This window comes from Anolis sagrei, chromosome Y, assembly GCF_037176765.1.
Source record: "Anolis sagrei isolate rAnoSag1 chromosome Y, rAnoSag1.mat, whole genome shotgun sequence".
NCBI lineage: Eukaryota > Metazoa > Chordata > Lepidosauria > Squamata > Dactyloidae > Anolis > Anolis sagrei.
The window spans coordinates 65,981,790-66,007,310 of NC_090035.1; the positions used below are offsets into that span (position 1 = coordinate 65,981,790).

General features: G+C 43.1%; 1 long non-coding RNA gene across 1 annotated transcript; it reads left to right on the plus strand.

The window, feature by feature from the left end:
- Nucleotides 1-12,847: 12,847 nt before the first annotated feature.
- LOC132781586 (uncharacterized) lies at nt 12,848-16,096 on the plus strand. Its single transcript, XR_010908869.1, has 3 exons — nt 12,848-12,988; nt 14,645-14,767; nt 14,997-16,096. It is a non-coding gene; the product is annotated as an uncharacterized lncRNA (long non-coding RNA).
- The last annotated feature ends 9,425 nt before the right edge of the window (nt 16,097-25,521 follow it).

The window sequence follows — 25,521 nt, forward strand, 5'->3', positions numbered from 1 at the left end:
TCTTATGTTTAACTGCAACCCAGCTTTTGCACTTTCTTCTTTCGCTTTGGTTAGAAGGCTATTCCTTACTTTCAGCCATCCACATATCTAAGTTTGTTAATGTTTCTCCCACAATTTTAACTCCAGTCTTGGATTTGTCAATCCCGCACATCGCATGATGTGTTCTGCATACAAGTTGAATAGATTGGGTGAGAGTATACAAGCCTGCCGTATGCCTTTCCCAATCTTGAACCAGTCTGTTGTTCCAAGGTCAGTTCTGACTGTTGCTACTTGGTCCTTATACAGATTCCTCAGGAGAGAGACAAGGTGACCTGGTATTCTCATACCACCAAGAGCTTGCTACAATTTGTTATGATCCACACAATCAAAGGCTTTAGAATCTATATAAATAAAAATGTAATATTTGTTTGTGCCATTAACATGACTCAAAAACCACTGGACGAATTGCCACCAAATTTGGCCACAAGACAACAACTAACCCAAGGAGCGACCATCACTCAAAAATTGATTTTGTCATTTGGGAGTTGTAGTTGCTGGGATTTATAGTACACCTGCAATCAAAGTGCATTCTCAACTCCACCAATGATGGAATTGAATCAAATGTGGAACACAGGACTCCCATGATCAACAGATAACACTAGAAGGGTTTGGTGGGCATTGACCTTGAGTTTGGATGTTGTAGTTCACCTACATCCAGAGAGCACTGTGGACTGAAACAATGATGGATCTGGAGCAAACTTGGCACGAATATTCCATATGCCCAAATATGAACACAGATGGAGTTTGTGGGAAATAGACCTTGATATTTGGGAGTTGTAGTTACTGGGATTTATAGTTCACCTACAATCAAAGAGCATGCTGAACTCAACCAACAACAAAATTGGGGCAAACTTCCTGCACAGAACCCCCATACTTAAGGCCATCCAGTCCAACTCCCCTTCAAAGCCCTCCTGACAAAGAGACATCCAGCTACAGATATAGATTAGATATATATGATTCACACATAGAGAGATATAGTATCATAGATTTGAAAAGGACCCCTAAAGAAGGACAATTATATGTTGCATGTTCCAGAGTAGGCAAACCAGACACTCTCCGCATCAATACTGACAAAGAAACAGCAAGAAATGCTGTTTACCCACAAGCATAAAGAAATTACATATATTGGAAACCAACATTTTCTCATTACTTTATTTTCCAGATTACCAGACTGGGCCACAGCAACGCGTGGCAGGGGACCGCTAGTAGTCTATATAAATGAAAATGTAATATTAATTTGTGCAATTAACATAACACAAAAATCACTGGATGAATTGACACCAAATTTGGACACAAAACATCTATCAGGCCAACAAGTGACCATCATTCATAAAAACACTGAAAAACACAGCAGAAGAGACTTTAAAAGCCAATTTTTTTTAAAAAAATACATTATAACGCATGCACCAAACCACATATATAAACATATACACATATAAATACACACACAAAGCACATATACACAGATTAGGCTACAGCAAGGCATGGCAGGGGATGGCTAGTAGTCAATAAAACAGAAATAGATGTTTGTCTGAAACTCCCTGCCTTTCTCAATTATCCATACAATAGATAGAGAAGAAATATAAATGATCTAAAAGTGATATGGCAGAGAATTAACCAGGAAAAACTGCTAAGGATGTATTCCTTTTACACAGCCATTAAAAAGAAAGGAGGCGCTCTGATGTTTACTCTGGCAACCGTACTGCACATTGGATTTCCAGACCTTTAATCTTGGTTTTCATTTTATAAGTTTAGAAACAAGTAATAAATAAATAAAGAAACTTGGAGAAACCCAGAAAGAGGTCAGCACATGTGCATCATGGCTTTAAGCTTTGTGATTCATGGTGAGATAAGAAATCTAAGCCTATTGTACCTTATAGTGAGTTGCTTCAGTCTCATGAGCATCTGCTCATACATTTATTTTTCTTTCTTCTCTATCTATCTTATATCCTTTTATAAAGCAAGTGATCTGAGACATCTGGTGGGAGAAGTCTGTATTTTTTTTGGAAATACCATTTTTAATTCACTTAAGGTAAGGTGAGTAACAGTGGACACCTGGTGGAGGAACCTGAACATATATTGGGTTACATTGGCCCCATCTACAATGCCTCAAAGTGCAGTGTAGCAGTCGTATTAGCCTGGGGCAGTGCTTCTCAACCTTCCTAATGCCATGACCCCGTAATACAATTCCTCATGTTGTGGTGACCCCCAACCATAACATTTCCATTGCTACTCCATAACTGTAATTCTGCTACTGTTATGAATTGTAATGTCAATATCTGATGTGCAGGATGTATTTTCATTCACTGGACCAAATTGGGCACAAATACTCGATACTGGTGGGGTTGGGAGGGGATTGATTTTGTCATTTGGGAGTTGTAGTTGCTGGGATTTATTATTTGCCTACAATCAAAGAGCATTCTGAACTCCATCAATGATGGAATTGAACCAAACTTGGCACACAGAACTTCCATAACCAAAAGAAAACACTAGAAGGGTTTGGTGGACATTGACCTTGAGTTTGTGAGTTGTAGTTCACTTACAATTGGAGGAAAGTTCTGAGAGTGCCTTGGACCACCAGAAGATCCAACCAGTCCATACTTCAGGAAATAAAGCCCAACTGCTCATTGGAGGGAAGGATAGTAGAGGCAAAGATGAAGTACTTTGGCCACATCATGAGAAGACAGGAAAGCTTAGAGAAGACAATTATGCTGGGGAAATGGAAGGAAAAAGGAAGAGGGGCCAACCAAGGGCAAGATGGATGGATGGGATCCTTGAAGTGACTGGATTGAACTTGAAGGAACTAGGGGTGGTGACGACAGGGAGCTCTGGCGTAGGCTGGTCCATGAGATCACAAAGAGTCAGAAACAACTGAACGAATGAACAACAACAACAACAACAACATTTCACCTACATTCAGAGAGCACTGTAAACTCAAACAATGAGGGATCTGGACCAAACTTGGCATGAATACTCAAGATGCCCAAATGTGAACACTGGTGGAGTTTGGGGAGAATAGACCTTGACATTTGTGAGTTGTAGTTGCAGGGATTTATAGTTCAACTGCAATCAAAGGGATTCTGAACCCCACCAACAATAGAATTGGGCCATTCTATTCCCACAGAGAACCCCCATGCCTTGAAGGAACGCATTGGCATGAGCTTCCCTCCAGCCTCACACGCTCTCCCACGACCGCACATGAACACCAGGCTGTCATGCACCAAGCATAACTGCTCTTCCCTCTTCACTTAGAGTCTCAGAAACAGCCCTCCCTTTGGCTGAAAGGCTGGCCAATCACAGCAGAAGATGGCTCTTTGTGGGATGATTTGCTCTCTGTGTCCAAAAAGGAAGAGAACAAGCTGAGAGACCTTCAGCCTTCTCTGCCGAAGGGGTTCCTAAGATCATCAGAAATATATGTTTTCTGATGATGTTTGATGACCCCCCTGAAAGGCCCTCATGACCCCCACAGGGGTCCTGACTCCCAAGTTGAGAAACGCTGGCCTGGGTCATCCAAACAATGCACATGAGCTATGCATTTTAAACCAGGTTAAGCCTTTTAATCCGTTTTGTCTCCAGTTCTTTAAAAATCAACAAATACCACCCACTATCCCAGATGGCATATTCACAGCAATCCCATGCTCCCCAAGGAGGTGAGATTGAAATGTCTCCCATTTATTTATTTATTTGCTGTATTTATATACTGCTTTTCTCATCCCTTGGGGGGTCTCAAAGAAGTTTACAAAAAAATGGCAAAATTAAATGCCTTACATACATAAAACCAAATCATAATCTAAACAACTAAGCTTAAATTCAGCAAGACAATTAACCCTAAGTAAGAGGACATTTAAACATGAAAACATAAACATTAAAAACACCTAATAAAAACATTGAAATCACATGATCCAAACTCATAGACCGGGCCATTCCAAAATGTCAATTGCACATATTCCATATTTAGTTCTTGTACTGAATTACTTTTATGAGTCAAAAGCTTTGTACCATGTCTTTGTTCTATTTCTAAAGGCCAGGTGGGAGGGTGCTGATCTAATCTCACTGGGGAGAGAATTCCAGAGTTGGGGAGCCATCACCGAGAAGGCTTTGTCTCTCGTCCCACCAATTGCACTTGTAAAGTTGGAGCCTGGGAAGCCCCCCCCCCCTTAATGGGCCGATACGAAACAGATCTTTTGGTACCCCCAAAGTAAAAGCAGATATCTGCCCTCCCGATTTCGGGAGGCTCCCAAAAAATGAATCGGAGCCTCCACCAAAAGCGAGGACATGAAACAGGTCATGGTTTACCTGGATTGCACAAGCTTACTGGCCACATTGTCCAAATGCCCAATCACTGTCTCCCAAAGTAGTTACTTAATTTATTTATTTATGGCATTTCTACCCCATCTTTCTTTACTCCGGAGGGGACTCAAGGCGGCTTACAAGTAGGCAACCATACAAAGCCATAGGTTATGTACAATTACAGATATATTAATAGCAGTTAATCACATGATCCTTAAACATAGTCTGGCCGTTCCAGTTAGTCAGTGCACATCAATTCCATATCTTTCTATTTCTCAAGTTCTCCAAATGCTTGGTCACAAAGCCAGGTTTTTACTTTCTTATGGAAGGTCAAGAGGGAGGGTTCTGGTCTGATGTCCCTGGGGAGGGAATTCCACAGCTGGGGGGCTACCACTGAAAAGGCCCAGTCTTTCATCCCCTCCACTCATGCCTACGAAGATGGTGGGACCGAGAGCAGGGTCTCCCCAGATGATCTTAGACTCCAAGATGGTTCATAGGAGGAGATACGTTTGGACTGGTAAACTGGGCCAGAACTGTTTAGGGCTTTATAGGCTAAAGCCAGCACTTTGAATTGTGATTGGTAGCAGACCAGCAGCCAGTGGAGCTGACGTAACAGGGGGGTGGTATGCTTCCTGTATGGCTTGAGTGAGCAACCTGGCTGCTGCCTGTTGGACCAATTAGAGTTTCTGAACAGTCTTCAAAGGCAGCCCCATGTAGAGTGCTTTGCAGTAATCTATACAGAATGTAACCAAAGCGTGGACCACTGTGGCCAAGTGAAACTTCCCAAGATATGGGTGCAGCTGGTGCACAAGCTTTTCCTTTAGTCTCAGCTCAAGAATGGAAATGGAATGTTAGTGGACAGAAAAAGAGCTATGAAAAAGCTAACTTTAAAAAATGTGGTATAAACACTGAGCACTGGTAAACCCTAACCCTCAAGCATTGTAAGTGGAGGTCACCGTTTCCAACAGTGCTATTGATTTTGAAGAGGTGCAAATAGAGGGCAAAGGGGAGAAATGGGCCAAGAGGAAGGCACATCAAGCAAACCATTGTCGGGACTGCTTTCAGTTTGGAAATGTATGTCTTCCATGTGTACGATCACGTGGATCCAGAATAAGTTTCTACAGTCCTTAGCTGAACCACCCCCAAGACTCTACTCTTGAAGATATTTGTACTCTGTCACGAGTGATAGCCTATAATGATATGATACTTTGCTGTCCCGTGATATAATCCCCTGCCATTCCAGAAGAAGAAATGTCTCCAAGGTAACACATATAGTATGTTTCCTGGAAAGATCTAGAGAGAATGGTCATTTCAGGAAATGCAGGCTCCCTCGTTTGGGGCAGGAAACGATACCTATGAACCAATTGCAATGTCAAACATATCATTTAGTCATAAACTCTCCCACTGATGATTAATCAAAACCTTATCATTATCAAGGAAAGGGTGGGGCAGGAGCCAGAAGAGAGAAATGAACAAAAGTCCATTGCTATTCCTCAACTTTAAAGTTTTCCTAGAGTCCAGAAGGGATGCTCCACAATACTCGGGGTGCTTCCAAACAGCACTACATCACGGATTTTAAATAGGGGCAAAAATCCTGGGACTTCAGAAAAGGTTTACCTACAGACCTGTTGGTCCTGGAATTTCTGCCTCTGTTCTCCAGAGTTGATACTTTGCTGTGAGATTTAAAGGCTCCCAAGATGTCTACCACAGGACTTCCACCAGAAACTTCAGATATGTGGAGATTTGGATATGTGAATCACTGCAAAAGTTCTGTTCTTTATCCTGTCCAGAGAAATTGTGACCTCCAGATATTTCATGAAGCTTAATGAAGGATCTGCCACACAGGGTAGGACTTCTTCTGTCCAAGTCAGCACTGCACAATCAAACAGAAACACCTTCAAGCCAGGAACAGACCTTTGTCATTATTGACACTTTTTAGAGCCTGACTGCCTGGCCATCTGTCCAGACAGATTTGGTTGTGTACTTGTGGCATCAAACAACAGAGTGATGTTCCTGGGTTATACATGGCTGTTCCTGATTGCTCTTCTTGTGAAAACATGTACAGCGTTGACTAGGGGGCCACAACTTTGTCCTGGACAGAGAAAATGTGCCCTCCACACGTTTCATGAAGTTTACGGCACACAAAAAATGTTCTTGCCTTCTACTTAAGTTTCACCTTCTTTTTAGAAACCAACCAATCAGGAAAAAACATCTAAAACCTGGGAACAATCCCAGATTTAAAAAATTCCATTGATTTTCGATTGCAGGGACATACAGACATGTGAAGATCCACATATTCAGCTCAAAACCGTAATATTCCCACACCTGGAAATCTCACGTTTTTTGCCTTTTGTGGCAATCGCTTCCATGTTTACTGGTAGAGGTGTCTGACCACCCTCCTGTTTGCTGCGAAAGTTCCTGGAATAAAAATACTGTCTGGACAGACCCCCAGTTTAAAGCAGAAAACCTGGGATCAGATTCTGGGATATGGGGCCTGTCTGGACGTTTGATACCACTCAGGGGTGGCTCAACCCCTTACGCAAAGTAAGCATTTGCAGTATAGTTGATTTTGCCCAGGGGCGGTCTTGAGGTGCTCTTGGGGGAAAATAGACCTTGACATATGCAAGTTGTAGTTACTGGGATGTATAGTTCACCTACAATCAAAGAGCATTCCGAACTCCACCAATGATGGAATTGAACCAAATATGGTACACAGAACTCCCACGATGAACAGAAAATATATATCAGTGATTGGTTGGGGGAGGGGGGCAAAATACTGTTTGCTTATCATTGAAAATTACTTAGGGCTGCTTCTGATACCACTTTAACTGCTATGGCTCAATGCTATCAAATAATTATAGAGTTACAGCTTTATCAGGTCTATAGCCTTTTCTGTCAAAAAGGGCGGGTAGCTTCACCAAACTATACGTCCCAGGATTCCATAGCAGTGTGCCATGGCAGTTAAAGTGGTGTCAAACTGCATTAATTGTTCAGTGGAAAACCAGCTTAGGACAACACCTAAAGTCTACTTGGAAGTGTGTGACATCCACCTTTTTCCAAATACAGACAGAGGGAGGCCTAAGTTACAATGGTATGCATCCATCGCAGCTGAATCCTATGACAGGATTCCATAGGATGTGGCCATGACAATGAAGATGGGCTTATATTTCTAGAATTATGTAGTGTTCAAAGGGCCCTTGATTTTTCTCATTTTTCTGATTTTTCTTTCACCTGATTTTTTATGGGACAGGAATACTCAGGCAATCCCTCATTTTCTGAGGAGGATTGTCCTCCAGTATTCTTGGGGTCCGTATGTGGCTGTGGAGCTCTATTCTTGCTCTGCATCTTCTTCCGCAGTGAGGGCATTGGTTTCCAGGTGGAAGGCGGTCTCGGTCGGGGTTGGCTTGACGCGCCTTCCTCTTGGCACGCTTCTCCCTTTTGCCCTCCATTTGTGTCTCTTCAAATACTGCAGCACTGCTGGTCACAGCTGACCTCCAGCTGGAGCGGTCAAGGGCCAGGGCTTCCCAGTTCTCAGTGTCTATGCCGGAGTTTTTAAGGTTGGCTTTGAGCCCATCTTTAAATCTCTTTTCCTGTCCACCAACATTCCATTTTCTGAACTTGAGTTCGGAGTAGAGCAATTGCTTTGGTAGACGGTGGTCGGGCATCCGGACAAGGTGGCCGGTCCAGCGGAGTTGATGGTGGAGGACCATCTCTTAAATGCTGGTGGTCTTTGCTTCTTCCAGCATGCTGACGTTTGTCCGCCTATCTTCCCAAGAGATTTGCAGGATTTTCCGGAGGCAGCGCTGATGGAATCGTTCCAGGAGTTGCATGTGACGTCTGTAGACAGTCCACGTCTCACAGGCATATAGCAGGGTTGGGAGGACAATAGCTCTATAAACAAGCACCTTGGTATCCCTACTGATGTTCCGGTCCTCAAACACTCTCTGCTTCATTTGGAAAAATGCTGCGCTTACAGAGCTCAGGCGGTATTATATTTTGGTGTTGATGTTGACTTTGGTGGAGAGGTGGCTGCCAAGGTAGCGGAAATGATCAACATTTTCTAATGTTACACCATTAAGCTGTATCGCTGGCATTGGAGAGGGGTTGGCTGGTGACTGCTGGAACAGCATCTTGGTTTTTTCAATGTTCAATGACAGGCCGAGCTTCTCGTATGCTTCTGCAAAGGTGTTTAGAGTAGCTTGTAGATCTTCTTCTGAATGCACACAGACGACGTTGTCATCAGCATACTGGAGTTCTATAACAGATGTTGTTGTAACCTTGGTTTTGGCTTTCAGTCTGCTGAGGTTAAATAGCTTGCCATCTGTCCAATAGATGATTTCCACTCCGGTGGGAAGCTTCCCATCAACAAGGTGAAGTATCATAGCGATTAAGATGGAGAATAAAGTTGGGGCAATAACACATCTCGGTTTGACACCGGATTCCACTTTAAATGGGTCACTTTGGGAGTCATTGCTGTCCAAAACTGTTGCCATTATGTCATCATGGAGGAGCTGCAGGATGTTAACAAATTTGTTAGGGCACCCGATTTTTTGGAGGATGGTCCAGAGAGCACTGCGATTCACTGTGTCGTATGGGACAGGGATAGGGGCTGCGCCACTAAGAAAGATTTTGAACAAGGAAACACTCTTCTTTCAATTCCATCTCTCTGCCTTCCTTTCTCTCATGTGAATGTACACATCCATGCAAGAACAAAATGAAATAGGGCTGTGAAACACCTTGAGAGTTGCATAATAACTGTTTAGCGGTTGGAAAAGGAAGTGTGTCATCTCAATAAAGTACAAAGTTGGGTGAAGAATATTGATAATATCGACTTTTTATTTTTTTTGCTTCGATATGACTGCCAACGTTGTCCCTCCCTCTGAAAATACGTCCCATAAGTAGGAGAGTCAAAGCGTCCCTGGAATTTATTCCGGAGTGTTGCCTTCATCAACAAGACAGGAGGAGGCAGTTTCGGAACAGGTAAGAAGATAAGCTATAGATTTCCATAGAACAGAAAAGTAGCCTTTTCCCAATAGCTTGAAGGTTAATGTTCTTTTATGCTACCTGAATTAAATGAAGGGAGATTTCTTAGAGGCTAATTTAGAAAATTGTTTAATTCTGCACTAGACCTGAGTGTAGAAGGAGGGAGATGTGTACTTTTTGTCTTGTTTTAAAAGGTTTTCCATTTTTCTTTGGGTTCTAAGTCTTGCAAAACCAATATTTTATTTTATAACAACAACAACAAAAACAGCAACAACAATTTTATTTCTAGATCGTTCTCTCTCCCAGAAGGGACCCAGGGCAGTTTACACACAGAAACAGGCAAACATTCAATGCCTTATGAAGTGCAAACATATCAGAAATAATACAAAACAATGCACAATAACAACAGTAAATTTATAATGAAAAAGATTAAACATTGAAATGGAATTTTATATCATTAAAAGCAGTTAACATAAATTGTATTAGAAATGGCTAATACAGGTGTTTATTTAAAATGTATTGTAGCCGTCATATAGTGCAAATGGATTAGCCAGTGTTCCGGTGGATTACTGTCTTAGTCCTCCTCTTCTCTATACGCTAAAGTGCGTAAGTGTGTTTTCAAAAGTTTCTTAAAGTAGAAGAGGGTGGGGGATGTTTTTATTTCTTTAGGGAGGGAGTTCCAGAGACGGAGAGCGATTACGGAGAAGGCCCCCCTCTCGTTCCCACCAGCCATGCTTGAGATGTGGGTGGGACCGAGACCAGGGCCTCTTCTACTGACCGCAGTGCACGAGATGGTCTATATAGGGGGATGTGATTAGACAAATAGCCTGGACCCAAGCCATTTATTCTAGGAAATGTATCCAGTGTTGATGGGGTTTATGTTGTGCTCTCACTTGAAGGGTTTAGTTCATAGTACCCCAGGTGCTAGAACTCTCTCCCCAGGGAGATTAGATTAGCCCCCACCTTGTCCACCTTTTGGAAAGACCTGAAGACTTGGATGCCTTTGAATAATTATTCAACTATGAACACGTCTGCCTAGCCCTCATCCATTGGTAGGATCTCCAGCATTTTATCCCCAGCCCCCCACCTTACAGTTTATTTTGCACTAGCCCTGTCCTGCCCTATTAGTCTCAAATCTGCACATGCCCACTTTTCTTGTCCATTAGTTAGTTGGGTTGTTGTGAGTTTTCTGGGCTGTATGGCCATGTTCCAGAAGCATTCTCTCCTGACGTTTCACTTGCATCTATGGCAGGCATCCTCAGGGGTTGTGAGGTCTGTTGGAAACTAGGAAAATTTATTTGGTTATTTATTTATTTAAAACATTTCTATACTGTCTTTCTCAATGAACAAAGGGGGACTCAGGGTGGCTTACAAATGGCAGCCATTAGATGCCAACAATAACATCAATCACATTACAAAACAAATTGACAATGAGGTGAACAACAGGATTACAAATATACACTAAAATATTAAAAATAAAACGTTAAAAAATGTAAGATTAAAACAGTGCCAGGCCCAAATCACAAATCCAAATGAAAGTCCAGAATTCCAGTCCGATGTCTATTCATGGTTGATTCTCTTCAGTCAATTGCTATTACTGCTCAGTCAGCCGCCCAAATGCTTGGTCCCAGACCTAAAGGGGAGGAGTGAGGGAGTTGACCTAATTCCGCTGGGGAGTGTGTTCCATAGGCGGGGGCCACCACTGAGAAGGCCCTGTCCCTCATCCCCGCGAACCACGCTTGCGAGGGTTGTGGGATTGAGAGCAGGGCCTCCCCTGACAATCGCAAACTCCGAGGTGGATCATAGCGGGAGATATGTTTGGACAAGTAAGCTGGGCCGGAACCATATAGGGTTTTCTAGGTCATGATGACTGCAGCCAGCAAAAGCTCCTTTTGTAATGTACTGTTTTAAGTTACCTTATGATAGTCCTAGGTGGAGTTAAGCCTTTATTCATCTTTTTTGCAGTAAACTCATTTTGGTTATCTTTCACCTTACCTAAAGTGCCTTTGTCTGCTAAGGGTCTTAATCTTAACAAAAGGTATATAGATAGCCCCTGAGTAAAGCGAGACACTATCGTTTTCCCAAAGGCTTGGGCATGCCATCACATTTTTTGTTGAAGGAAGCAACAATTAATTTTAACAATTTCCATCCCCTTGCAGAAAAAATCTTTGACTACTACAAAACAAATCACAGTTTGAGATGTAATTTTCAGCTACATAGACATGTGGTATGTTTGAACATAAAACAGAATTTTCTATAAAGGACATATTGTCTCTAAGAAATTGTGGTTGTAGTTGTTAATAAGGAAACACTTTTTCTGTGCAAAACTAATTTGTCAATTTTGTACAGAATAGATCTCAAACAGTGATTTTTTTCTCCTTAAAGCTCCTGAAACTTGAAGACACTTTTAAAAAACCATTTTCATATATTTCTGAATGCTCCAAAATAGTGGTTTGGAAAGTGGTGCATAGGAAAGGAGATGTCTAGTCAGAGAATCTAAGTGATATGAAATAATATTAACATTCTCTTTCTCCAGGTTCATTTCAGTTCATCTGATAAGTCTTCACACAATGCATATCCTGCAGATCTGTGCAGTGCTTCTTTCTTTTGTCAGTCTCCTGTTGCTCCTCATTTCTCTGGGCTCGAACAACTGGGTGGAACTAATTGGTTCCAACTTTGGCCTGTGGAATCTCTGCAACGTTCTTGGGTGTTTTAAACTTTCGTCGGGATCAAGTAAGTTTTCTCCTAGCTTTGGAACTGGAGGAGTAGTGGTGGTATGCTCAGAAGCACCCTGCCTTTTTCATTAGATTTGCAGCAGTTCATGTGACAGAGGATTTTATTTTTTGGCTTCTTAAGTGTTTCCCTCAGAGGTGATGCAAATGCATTACACATCCCAGAACCCCCAGTGGCTGAAGCCCTTGCCCGCTTGTACCCTAAATGTTTTTGCTCTGTGCAGGAGTTCCCAAATTAAGACCTATGAGCTAGATGCAGCCCTCCAAGATTATTTATACGACTCCTATCCTAAGCTTTAGATTTAGGGTCACCATAAATCAAAAACAACTTGAAGGCACACAAGATGACATTAAGTCCTGTCATGTCTGGGGGGGTGCTCATCTCCATTTCTAGGTCGAAGTGCCAGCATTGTCAGTAGACACCTCCAAGGTCATGTTGCCAGCATGACTGCATGGAGCACCTTTACCTTCCCACCAGAGTGGTACCTATTGATCTACTCACATCTGCATGTTTTTGAAATGCTAAGTTGGCAGAAGCTGGGGCTAATAGCTGGAGCTCATGCTGCTCCTGTATTCGAACCTGTGACCTTTGGTTCTAAAGTTCAGCAGCTCAGTGCTTTAACCCATTGCGCCACCTGGGAAAACCCTGTCTTATCAGACCAACTGTGATAAAATGGGATGTGAGGGGAAAGGTATGCATAGGAATGGTGGCATTTTAATACATGATGGTAGTATCATATCAGTTCTCAGTTGTACCATTGCCCAGTCCTCTTCTTACTTCTTCTGATTCTTTGTAGGTTCATTTGAGGCTACCCGGGCTTTCATGTTGCTTGGCATGATCGCCGGTGCTGTCTCTTTCTTTGGACTTTGTTTCACCTTTTATAAGTCCCGTCTTGGCTCCATCTCCCTGGCCAAGGTGTCAGCGATTGTCAGCTTTGCAGCAGGTATGATGGGGCAATATATTCCTGTTTCATAATCACATGCAGCTCTTCAGTTTTCAAAAGATCAAGTCATATGTCATGTCCAACAATTCTAAAGTACCCAGATTGTATGCTCGTATACAGGAGCTGAAAGGATTTTGCACCAATTCTATATCTAGAGGTGCTATGGGAGTGCTCTTATCTCTCTTATTTCATCTACATGAGGATACAATTAGTGAAGCAGAGGACATGAATGAAATGGTTCCTGATCAATGATCAGAAATGTAGAAAGCATAAGAGAGGTGAATTAACTTCCCACTGTGGAGGAGGGCACTCTGGAGCAAGTAGTCATATCCCCTGAAGGTCTTCAACAAGTTAGATGTCTAGAATGCAAGGCAGTGGTTCTCAACTTGTGGGTCTCCAGATGTTTTGGCCTTCAACTTCCAGAACCCTAACAGCCGATTAACTGGCTGGGATTTCTGGGAGTTGTAGACCAAAACATCTCGAGACCCACACGTTGAGAACCACTGATCAAAGTGGTGTATGAGGCAATTCTGCTGTCGCACTTCAGCACAGAAATAATCCTCTGACACATGTTGAATAGGAAAAACAATCATTTTATTGAAGATAAGTAAAAAACAGCAAAGTAAACAAGCACTTTAAGGAAATAGGTAAATCCAACTAGGTAAGAAGATAAGCAGGAACAAATTAGTCCAAGGTAGATTTCAGCAAAGTTATAAAAGCAAAGTCCATACAACTCTAATACAATCCAGAAAATCAGGAATATATTGATCCAAGGCTTGGATAAGCAATCATGAAATCCGGGAATCAAAACCATGAAACAAGAAATAGCATGAATTTTCAAAGCAAGGCTTCCATGAAAACAAGGATGAGAACTTGGCATGATTCTAAACTATGCTTCCTCTGACTACACATCCCATGAGATTTTTATCCCCTTGATAGCTAGATCACTAGTGATCAGAAATTGGTTTCACTTTAATCGAGGCTTTGTTATTGTTTTCTGTCAAAGCCTGGCAGAGCACCGAAGCCATTGCACAGCTCTCCTGTTTTGAGTTAGCTCTTCTCATCTGTCTCTTGGCTGGTTATCTACTTGCTCATTAATTTTTGCAGCTGGGCCAGGTGCTGAGCTATTTTCATGTTCTTTCTCATGAGAACTCTTTGTAACAATACAGAAAGCACACCATCATCCCCACACCCCTCAGGGACATTCTCATGGGAAGCTACAGAGATCTCCTAATCATTCTCTGCATTAATATCACTGACCAAACCACTGCCATCTTGAAACTCATCTTGAACCTTATTAACATAATTCCCCACATCCAAAGCACCCTGATCCTGAAACACAATCACAGGCCAAACTCCAACATCTGCCACATTTTGGCTCCTTGGTTCGATGTATATTTAGGAGAGGGTGTTTTGTAAAATTTCAAAGTCACTTTCTATTATAGAAAGGGCTGTTTTTGTGCCAAGGGAACCCAAAATGTAAAAATCCTTCCTTGTCTCCAAGATGACATTCAGGGGGTAATTAGAGGCAAAAAAAAAAAAAGATTGGGGAGGGGAGTGAAGCTCACCAAGATCACCTGGGGGCCCCAACTCACAAAGATTTAACTCCTGTATTCCAAAGGATCCATCGGCTGACATTCTCTTTTTGATCCCCAGGTACTTGTGCTTTGATTGCCATGTCTGTCTTCACAGCTGCCACAACTGTGAATGGTACATCTTCTTGGTATGGATGGTCATTTGGCTTGGGCTGGGCCTCCTTTCCTTTCTTCCTTCTAACTGGTAAGTATGTAATAGAGTGGGAAGGATTCATACATATTGAAACATTGTTCTTTCTTGATATAATTCTGAAGGCTGACCCATAAGACTGGTATAACCATATCATAAAGGGAGCCCTCATAGTAGTTCACCACTTAGATTGTTGTTGGTCCATATTTCAGTCTGCTTCTGGGCTGAAAAATCCAGCAGCACAGAAAGCAGCATCTCACCCAAACGTTTCTTTTTTTGGCAGGTGGTGTTGCATTTGCATTACAAAGTGTGACAACAGAATGAACATGCAGAAAAATCTGTGCTTCCTTTCAAGATCACGACTTTTGGAGTTAGACAAGTACAATGGAGCACAGACACAGCATGTAAGCTGAACTTGGAGCAAGCCATTATTTATAAAAGGCAACCCGGTGTAAAAACAAATGTTGAATGGATTTGGACTTTGATGGAAGAGATCTGGTTCTGCTGTCATCTCCACCCCTTTTCTCTTCTCCATCATACACATACATACCTGTATTTTAGGAAGGAATTCTTTTTTTGTAACTAGTTAATTGCTAGCTTCTGAATCAGACCTTGGTGTAATTCTTTTCACAAAGTTTGTTTTGAAATTTTGCAAATACAATGATTAGGAGATTTTGTGTGATTTGTCTTTTTACAACACTTATGTCAGAGGAAAAGGTGTTTTGCATCAAAATGAGTACTTGGCCATGGTAGTCCACGCTCTAGTAACATCCCGTATAGACTACTGCAACGCTCTCTACGTGGGGTTGCCTCTGAAAACTGCTCGGAAGCTCCAAATGGTCCAACGATCAACAGCCAGGATGCTAACAGGCGCGGCACTCAGGGAGCATACAACTCCTCTGTTGAGCCAGCTCCACTGGCTGCCAATTTGCTACCGGGCACAATTCAAGTTCTGGCTTCAGCCTTTAAAGCCCTAAATGGTTTTGGCCCGATCTACCTGTCCGAACGCATCTCCTCCTATGAACCAGTTAGGACATTAAGATCGTCTGGGGAGGCCCTTCTCTCGATCCCACCAGCTTCACAAGCGCGCCTGGCGGGGACGAGAGACAGGGCCTTCTCAGTGGTGGCCCCTTGGCTGTGGAACACCCTACCTACAGAGATCAGATCGGCCCCCTCCCTGTTGGCATTCCGGAGGAAATTGAAGACCTGGCTTTTCGAACAGGCATTTGACTAGGCAGTGCAATCGATTATTGGAACACGGAATAAGGATAATAAGTCTGGATTCTGATTTTATCGATGAGACGTGATGGATTTGTTATATTGATATTGATGTTGATGTTTGCTGATTAATTAATTGTTTACTATTGCTTTAAATGTCCAATGATTTTGTAGCATGTATATTGAAACTGTGTTGTTAACCGCTGAGTCGCCTAAGGGCTGAGAAGAGCGGTATACAAATAAAGCAAATAAATAAATAAATAAATAATACTTTTCACTATGCAACAGCAGGCCTGTGTTCCTTTCACACTATACCAATTAAGTAGCAACAAAAATAATTTGATGGTTGGGGGTTACCACAACATGAGGAACTGTATTAAGGGGTCGTGGCATTATGAAGGTTGGCCTACAACTCCTGGAAATCCCAACCAGTTTACCAGCTGTTAGGATTTCTGGGAATTGAAGGCCAAAACATCTGGGGACCCACTGGTTGACCTAAATAATAATAATAATAATAACAATAACAACAACAACAACAACAACAACACTTTATTTATACCCCGCTACCATCTCCCCAAGGGACTCGGTGCGGCTTACATGAGGCCGAGCCCAAAATACAACAATACAAGCAATAACAATAACAATACAAGCAATTTAAAATAACAAAACAATAAACCAATAACACATACAATATCAATAGGACAACACACTTTAAAAACTATGGGTAGGCCAAATGTAATTAAAATTAAAAGATTAAAAATAATGCTGGACATGGACGAAAAAGTGATAGGGCAGTTTGTGGGAACATACAAGCAGACCTAAATATATAAAGTGCTTTAGAGGCCAAAGTGCTATGGGATCATTATTCTGGGAAGGCACACTGGAACAACCACGTCTTCAAGCTCCTCTTAAAGACTGCCAAAGTTGGGGCATGCCTGATGTCCTTAGGAAGTGAGTTCCAGAGCTGAGGGACCACCACTGAAAAGGTCCTCTCTCTTGTCCCCACCATCGCGCTTGCGATGCAGGTGGGAGCGTGAGCAGGGCATCTCCAGATGATCGAAGAGATCATGTGGATTCATATACAGAGATGCAGTCACGAAGGTAGGTGGGTCCCAAACCGGTCAGGGCTTTGTAGGTAAGAACCTGCACCTTGAATTGGGTTCAGAAAATGAATGGCAGCCAGTGGAGCTCCTTGAACAGGAGGGTTGACCGCTCCCTGTAAGGAGCCCCGGTTAACAACCTGGACCATCTGGAATTTCCGAGCCGTTTTCAAGGGCAGCCCCACATAGAGTACATTACAGTAATCCAGACTAGAGGTGACTAAGGCATGGACCACCCTGGCCAGATCCGCCTTCACAAGGTACGGTCACAGTTGGCGCACGAGTCTTAATTGTGCAAAGGCCCTCCCGACCATCACCGACACCTGAGCCTCAAGCATAAGTGATGAATCCAGGAGGACACCCAAACTGCGGACCTGTAGACACAGGCCACTACTTAGTTGTGTAACTTAGGTAATTACATAACTATGTAGCTGATCTACCATTTTGGTCAATGATTTTATTCCAATTTTTTTATAGAGGCAGGGTACACACATTCTTTTACAAGGAATTCTATGGCACCTTAAAACAAGTTTTATATTGCGCAGACCTTTCTGGACTCCAGTCCATTTCAATCAAAGATGTGGAATGATGCACCAATGGGCAGGTGTGTTTGTGTGTGCTGAAAAGGAAGCCAAATGAAGATTGGGTATGCCACAAATGCTGGATGAGTTTGAGAAGGGAAAATAACAGGGAAGCAGAAACAAGAGAAAATGGAATGGAGGGGAACCTGGCTGTCCGGCTTAAAAAGAGAAGTCCATAGGGCAACATTTTGTTTCACAACCTACTTGTTCCTTATGAAAGAATTCTTTCACCATTATTAAGCAATTTAAAAACAAGGTTTCAAATTTCTTTGTGTAATAACTGCCTCATGCATGGTTGTTAATGTTTAGGCATTGAAACAGTTAACATTAGTAATTGGAAGTTAGAGCCTGTTAGTCTCAATATTGATTGATATATCTCTCAAAGAGAAGGTTCCCATCTCAATGGTATGGTGGACAGTCTCTTGTTATTCGAAATATTTCAAGGTATTGGGTTGTTGTAGGTTTTTTGGGATATATGGCTATGTTCTAAAACAGTGATTCCCAGTCTGTGGGTCAGATATTTTGGCCTTCAACTCCCAGAAATCCTAACAGCTGTAAACTGGCTGAGATTTCTGGGAGTTGTAGGCCAAAACACCTGGGGACCCACAGGTTGAGAACCACCATTCTCTCCTGATGTTTCGCCTGCATCTATGGCAGGCATCCTCAGAGGTTGTGAGGTCTGAAGTGAAAACTATTTGATGTTAAGTTTGATGCATCAGTATGGACATAAATGTTTCCAAATGATACGGATGTCAGAAAAGACAGTAAATGCTGTGGATCCTTGTCCTTCTCTGGATGGTGGTAAGATGGGCAGCCGGAGACCACTCTCTTTTGGCTGGTGGAGAAAGGTCTCCAAGCAGTGGAGTACAGCTGGCAATCCAAATGCTGATTCACCACAATTCCTACTAACGCTATCATGATAGCCAATACTAAAGAGTGATAGAAGTGATAGTATGGTGACATCTGGAGGCTTTATGTTCTGTATCCCTGTCTTCCACCCTATATTAAAAGCTTTTTAAAAATATAAATCTCATAATCAATGAAAAGATAAACCTCAATGGAAAACCTCTCCATAGCGAGAGAAATTCAAGTGCATATTTTATTTATCATGTCAGAAGCGAGTTGAGGGTACAGATATAATTTATTTAGAAACACAAAGTTAAAAACTTGACATTATACTAAATGTCTTTGACCAGAAGCTGGCCACTTGGAGTGCCTCTGGGGTTGCTGTGAAAAGGTCCTTCATTGTGCATGTGGCAGAGCTCAGGTTGCATTGTAATAGGTGGCCTGTTGTTTGCTCTTCTTCACACTCGCATGTTGTGGACTCCACTTTGTAGCCCCATTTCTTAAGGTTAGCTCTGCATCTTGTGGTGCCAGAGCACAGCCTGTTTAGAACCTTCAAGGTCACCCGATCTTCTATGAGCCCAGGAGGGAGTCATCTGGTATCAGGCACTGATTGAAGTTTTGGGTTTTTGCCTGCCACTTTTGGACTCTTGCTTGCTTAGGTGTTCCTGCAAGTATCTCTGTAAATCTTAGGAAGTTATTTCTTAATTTAAGGTGTTGGCTTGCTGGTTGATAGCTTAACAGAGAATAGGCCAGAGATGTCATTGCCTTGGTCCTTTCATTACAGGCTGTTACTTCCTGACGGATGTCAGGTGGTGCACTACCGGCAAAACAGTATCATTTCTCCAGCGTTGTTGGGTGTAGACATCCTGTGATAATGCAGCATGTCTCATTAAGAGCCACGTCCACTGTTCTCACATGGTGGGATGTGTTCCACACTGGGCATGCGTACTCAGCAGCATTGTTTGAAGGCATTGTGTGGAGAACCTGAACAACTCAGGAATAGCTTGTCATGACTTTCTCCTAAAGGTATACTCATGGGTGTGAAGAAGTAAAGGTATTCTAACCTCATATGACCAGCTTGGCTTGTGGTTAGTTATCTAACTATGCTTCAAATATGCCAAGCAACAAAAAAAAACAAACAAACAAAGGAGACTTTTGTCTATATGCCAAAACATGATGAATGTATTATTTACCTAGAGCATTAACTGCAGGCCAGAAATCAGGATAAGTGACCCTCCCCTTTGCCTTTCTGGTTTGCATTTTCATTTAACCAAGTCCTTTTAAATTACACTTCAGAGGTTACTATTGTGATGACTTGTCTCACAGAATAACAGAGGGTTGGGGAAGATCGGAGGCTATGTCCTTTTCTGACTGAGTTTCTGAGCTATAGAGGGGCTAAAGCAAGTATGGATAAACTTTGGCCCTTCAGGTGTTTTGGACTTCAACTTCCATAATTCCCAACATCTGGTAAACTGGCTTGGATTTCTGGGTGTTGAAGTCCAAAACACCTAGAGGGCCAAGTTTGCCCATACCTGGGCTAAAACATCTGGAATCTTAGAAAATCAGGATAAAAAGTTTTACTGCCTTTATTCCCTGGGTATTTTGTCTGTTCTCTCGCGCTCCTTTCTGTTCCTACTGAATGCTGGCTTTCAGCAGATTTGGAAAAAGCTAATACTTCCTCTACCTCAGAGGAGGAACCTGTCAGTTATGCTTTGTCTTTGATGCAATAAAAATCTCCTCAAGTTCTTTCTATTGCATTTCAGAAGAAAGTTGTGCATTTGAGTAAGTTCATGGTCACCCATCTCTACTTCCAAGAGCTTTTTGTAGTTTTGCTTGTCATTCAGAACATTGCAGATTAAGGAAGAGGAAACAGACCAAAAAAAAAATATTGAATCATCTAATGTCACTTTTATTGACATGAATCAGGGATGGGCAACTATGCTACTGGTGAAGATTATTTTCTACCTTTTGCTCTGCCACTCAGTAACACCAGCATCTTGGCTAGCTTTTGGTCATTTTTTTCTCTTTTTTTGGAAGGTTTGGTGAACTTGGCAGAATTGGGAAAGAAACCATTGTAGTTTGAACATGCTTGCCATGTTCTAAAGGAAAAAAATAACCCAGCATAATCAACCTGGAAAAATGGGGTGAGGGCAATATTGAGATTTTGGGAAGTCTCAGCGGCCCAGTTTACGGGTCTCAGGGCTGCAAATGCTGCTTGACCTCCCACCATGAAATAAAGAGTCAGACACAAGAAAATGGGTCTAAAGGGCCATTTTATGACCTATTTATTGAAGGAACTTGTAATAACCTGTAGAGGGAAAATCTGTAAAAATGCAAAACATAACTCATGGCTTAATGGCCACCTAGTGAGCCTAGTTCCTGGGCCAGGTGTCACTCCCTCTGACCACCTCCAAGGATATGTGTGCACCATAGATCCTGAAGTCCAGCCCCTCTCGGCTGATCATAGTTGGAAGACCATCCTGAGAATCTGGTGGAAATTTTCTGGAAAAAAGTGAAATCCTGGCTGTGGGATCAGGCCTTTGCGGACTAGATGGACTTGTTGGTAAAGCTATGGTTTTAATGGACTCTGATGGACTGTTCTTGAGATGACAACTTGGATTGGCGATTGCTCTAATGTTTTTATGATGTTTTATACTGTTTTTATTTAATACTAGCTTGGGGACCCGGCGCTGCCCGGGTTATTAGAGAAAGTGGGTAATGGTGGTTCTGTATGCCAAGTTTGGTCTTTATTGGTCTTTGGATAACAGCTGCATTATTTTCAGGAAGTGAGTGAAGGTACTTGAAGTCCCATCATCCATGGGCCATCCTCCTACAAACAGCAGCAGGATATAGAGTGGGTCATGGGGGCTCTGTGTGCCAAGTTTGGTCTTCATCAGTCATTGGATGAGGGTCTCAGTAGTTTCACTAAGTGAGTGAAGGAACTGCAAGTCCCATCGTCCATGGTGCATCATCCTCCAAACCGCACCAGGATGTAGAGTGCATCATGGAGACCCGGTGTGCCAAGTTTGGTCCTTATCGGAAATTGGATGATGGTTGCAGTGGTCTCAGGAATTGAGCGAAGATACTGCAAGTCCCATAATCCATGCTCGATCCACAGTCAAACCACACCATGGCGTGAAGTGGGTCATGAGAGGTCTATGTGCCAAGTTTGGTGTTGTTTAGTCATTGTTGAGGGTAGCAGCAGTCTCGGAAAGCGAGTAGGGGTACTTCAAGTCCCATCATCCATGGTATGCCCTACTCCAAACCGCAGTAGGATGTAGAGTGGGTCATGGGGGCTCTGTGTGCCAAGTTTGGTTTTGTTCGGACATTAGATGAGGGTTGCAGCACTCTTGGGAAGAGAGTGGAGGTACTTGAAGTCCTATCATCCATGGTCTGTCCTCCTCGAAAGTACAGCAGGATGTAGAGTGGGTCATGGGGACTCTCTGTACCAAGTTTGGTCTTGATCAATCATTGGCAAGGGTTTCAGTGGTCTCAGGAAGTGAGTGAAGTGACTGCAAGTCCCATCATCCATTGTCAACTTCTTCCAAACCGCACCAGGATGTAGAGTGGGTCATGCGGGCTCTCTGTGTAAATTGTGGTCCTGATCCATCATTGTTTGTAGTTATAATGGTTTTAGGAAGGGAGTGCAGATATTGCAAGTCCCATCGTCCATGGTGCATCCTCCTCCAAGCCGCACCAGGATGTAGAGTGCGTCATGGAGACTCAGTGTGCCAAGTTTGGTCTTTATCGGTAATTGGATGAGGGTTGCAGTGGTCTCAAGAACTGAGCAAAGGTACTGCAAGTCCCATAATCCACGGTCCATCCCCGGCCAAACCACACCAGGACGTAAAGTGGGTCATGAGAGGTCTCTGTGCGAAGTTTGGTCCTGATCAGTCATTGGATGAGGTTAACAGCGGTCTCAGAATGTGAGTGGTGGTACTGCAAGTCCCATCATCCATGGTTCATACTCCCCCAAACTGCAGTAGGATGTAGAGTGGGTGATGGGGGCTCTGTGTGCCTATTTCGGTCTGTATTGGGAGTGTTCTGACCCAGCCCCCTTTGGCCTTTCCTTTCCTCTCTTTCTCATCTCGGAATGTTGGATTTGAGGCTGGCCAATCAGAGACCATATGCAAATTTTCTTCTGTCATGCCCCGTTTCTGCCATGAACCCTCTTCTCCACCAGGGGCTCCTACTGAAGCTGGCCAATCAGAGACCATATGCAAATAGCACCACAGCGGCAGCCAATCAGAACGCTGGCACAAACACCTTCCGCCCTCCGCACCTCTGTCCTTCCCATACAAACAAACACTCTTCTTTATTATATACTAGCTTGGGGACCCGGCGTTGCCCGGGTTATTAGAGAAAGTGGGTAATGGCAGTTCTGTATGCCAAGTTTGGTCTTTATTGGTCTTTGGATAACGGCTGCATTATTTTCAGGAAGTGAGTGAAGGTACTTGAAGTCCCATCATCCATGGCCCATCCTCCTACAAACAGCAGCAGGATATAGAGTGGGTCATGGGGGCTCTGTGTGCCAAGTTTGGTCTTTATCAGTCATTAGATGAGGGTGGCAGTGGTGTCAGTAAGTGAGTGAAGGTACTGCAAGTCCCATCATCCAAAGTCCATCCCCTTTCAAACTGCAGCAGGATGTAAAGTGGATCATGGGGGCTCTGTGTGCCAAGTGTGGTCTTGCTTGGTCATTAGAAGAGGGTTGCAGCAATCTTCGGAAGGGAGTGGAGGTACTTGAAGTCCGATCATCCATGGTCTGTCCTCCTCCAAACTGCACCAGGACGTAGAGTGGGTCATTGGAACTCCATGTGCCAAGTGTAGTCTTGATGAGTCATTGGCGAGGGTCTCAGTGGTCTCAGGAAGTGAGCAAAGGTACTGCAAGTCCCATCATCCATCTCCAAAGTTTTCCAAACAACACCAGGACGTAACGTGGGTCATGAGAGGTCTATGTGCCAAGTTTGGTCTTGATCCGTCATTGGATGAGGTTTGCAGAGGTCTCAGAATGTGAGTGAAGGTACTGGAAGTTCCATCATCCATGGTCCACCCTTCTCCAAAACTGCAGCAGGATGTAGAGTGGGTCATGGGGGCTCTGTGTGCCAACTTTGGTCTTGATTGGTCATTAGATGAGTTTTGCAGCAGTCTTGGGGAGTGGAGGTACTTGAAGTCCCATCATCCATGGTCTGTCGTCCTCCAAACTGCTCCAGGATGTAGAGTGGGTCATTGAAGCTCCATGTGCCAAGTTTAGTCTTGATGAGTCATTGGCGAGGGTCTCAGTGGTCTCAGGAAGTGAGTGAAGTGACTGAAAGTCCCATCATCCATTGTTAAATTCTTCCAAACCACACCAGGATGTAGAGTGGGTCATGCTGGGTCTCTGTGTAAATTGTGGTCCTGATCCATCATCGTTGGCAGTTGTAATGGTCTTAGGAAGGGAGTGCAGGTATTGCAAGGCCCATCATCCATGGTGCATCCTCCTTCAAACTGCACCTGGATGTAGAGTGCGTCATGGAGACTCAGTGTGCCAAGTTTGGTATTTATTGGTAATTGGATGAGGGTTGCAGTGGTCTGAAGAATTGAGCAATGGTACTGCAAGTCCCATAACCCACGGTCCATCCCCGGCCAAACCACACCAGGACGTAAAGTGGGTCATGAGAGGTCTATGTGCGAAGTTTGGTCCTGATCAGTCATTGGATAAGGTTAACAGCGGTCTCAGAATGTGAGTGGTGGTACTGCAAGTCCCATCATCCATGGTTCATACACCTCCAAACTGCAGTAGGATGTAGAGTGGGTGATGGGGGCTCTGTGTGCCTATTTCGGTCTGTATTGGTAGTGTTCTGACCCAGCCCCCGGCCTTTCTTTTCCTCTCTTTGTCATCTCGGAATGTTGGATTTGAGGCTGGCCAATCAGAGAGCATATGCAAATTTCCTTCTGTCATGCCCTGTTTCTGCCATGAACCCTCTTCTCCACCAGGGGCTCCTATTGAAGCTGGCCAATCAGAGAGCATATGCAAATAGCACCACAGCGGCAGCCAATCAGAACGCTGCCACATATCCCTCCGCCCTACGTCCGCCGCACTTCTGTCCGTCGCATACAAACTTTGACTTTTATTATATAGATAGATAGATATAGATGTATATATATATGTTGTTGGTAGCTATCCTGAGTCCCTCTGTGGAGGTTGAGATAGGACAGGATATAAATGTCCTATATAAATAATTATAAATAAGATAAGACGTGCGGAAGCTTTTCCCTCTACAGGATTTGGAGGAACTTCCTCGCATTTTCATCCAAACAGACTGAATTATGCTTGCGACCTACAATGGGGCTTTTCCTGAGTCACCCCCTCACCCTTTACTCTCTCATTCCAAGCAATAATAATAATAATAATAATAATAATAATAATAGCAACAACAACTTTATTTTTGTACCCCACCTCCATCTCCCTGAAGGGATTTGGGAAGGCTTACATGGGGCTTAGTCCAACAGAACAGTTAAAACATAACACATTAAAATGCATATCAACAACATAATAACAAAAGCAATATAACAAAATAATAACAACATTAAACAGTGTATAAAATGAACATCAAAGCCAACAACCAATAGCAAAGTTCAATGTCTCGTCATAGGTGGGCAATCTGGTGCCATAGCATTAAAGGACAGAGCTAATGAGTAAAGTGCAAATATCATATAACAGCAATGAGAGTAAGAATGGTTTCCCATTAAGGATTTGGATATAACAATCCTAAAGTGCTTGGGTCCTAACTGGAGTCAGCTGTCAAGGGAATTGCCTAGTTAAAAGCACAGCCGAACATCCCTGTCCTTGTGGAAGGTGGACAGGGAGGGTGCTAACCTGATCTCCCTGGGGAAGGAGTTCCAAAGCCAAGGGGCCTCAACTGAGAAGGTCTTTTAGAAAGCCACAACAAGCCCTGAAGTCTTTTCTGTCCTGTCCACTGCCCAACCGGAACATAGTAACTTTTCATAGCATGCCCATCATTACCAAAAGTGACCAATTAAGTATTTGACTACCAAAACCCACCACAGAGATCTCCTCCTCAAT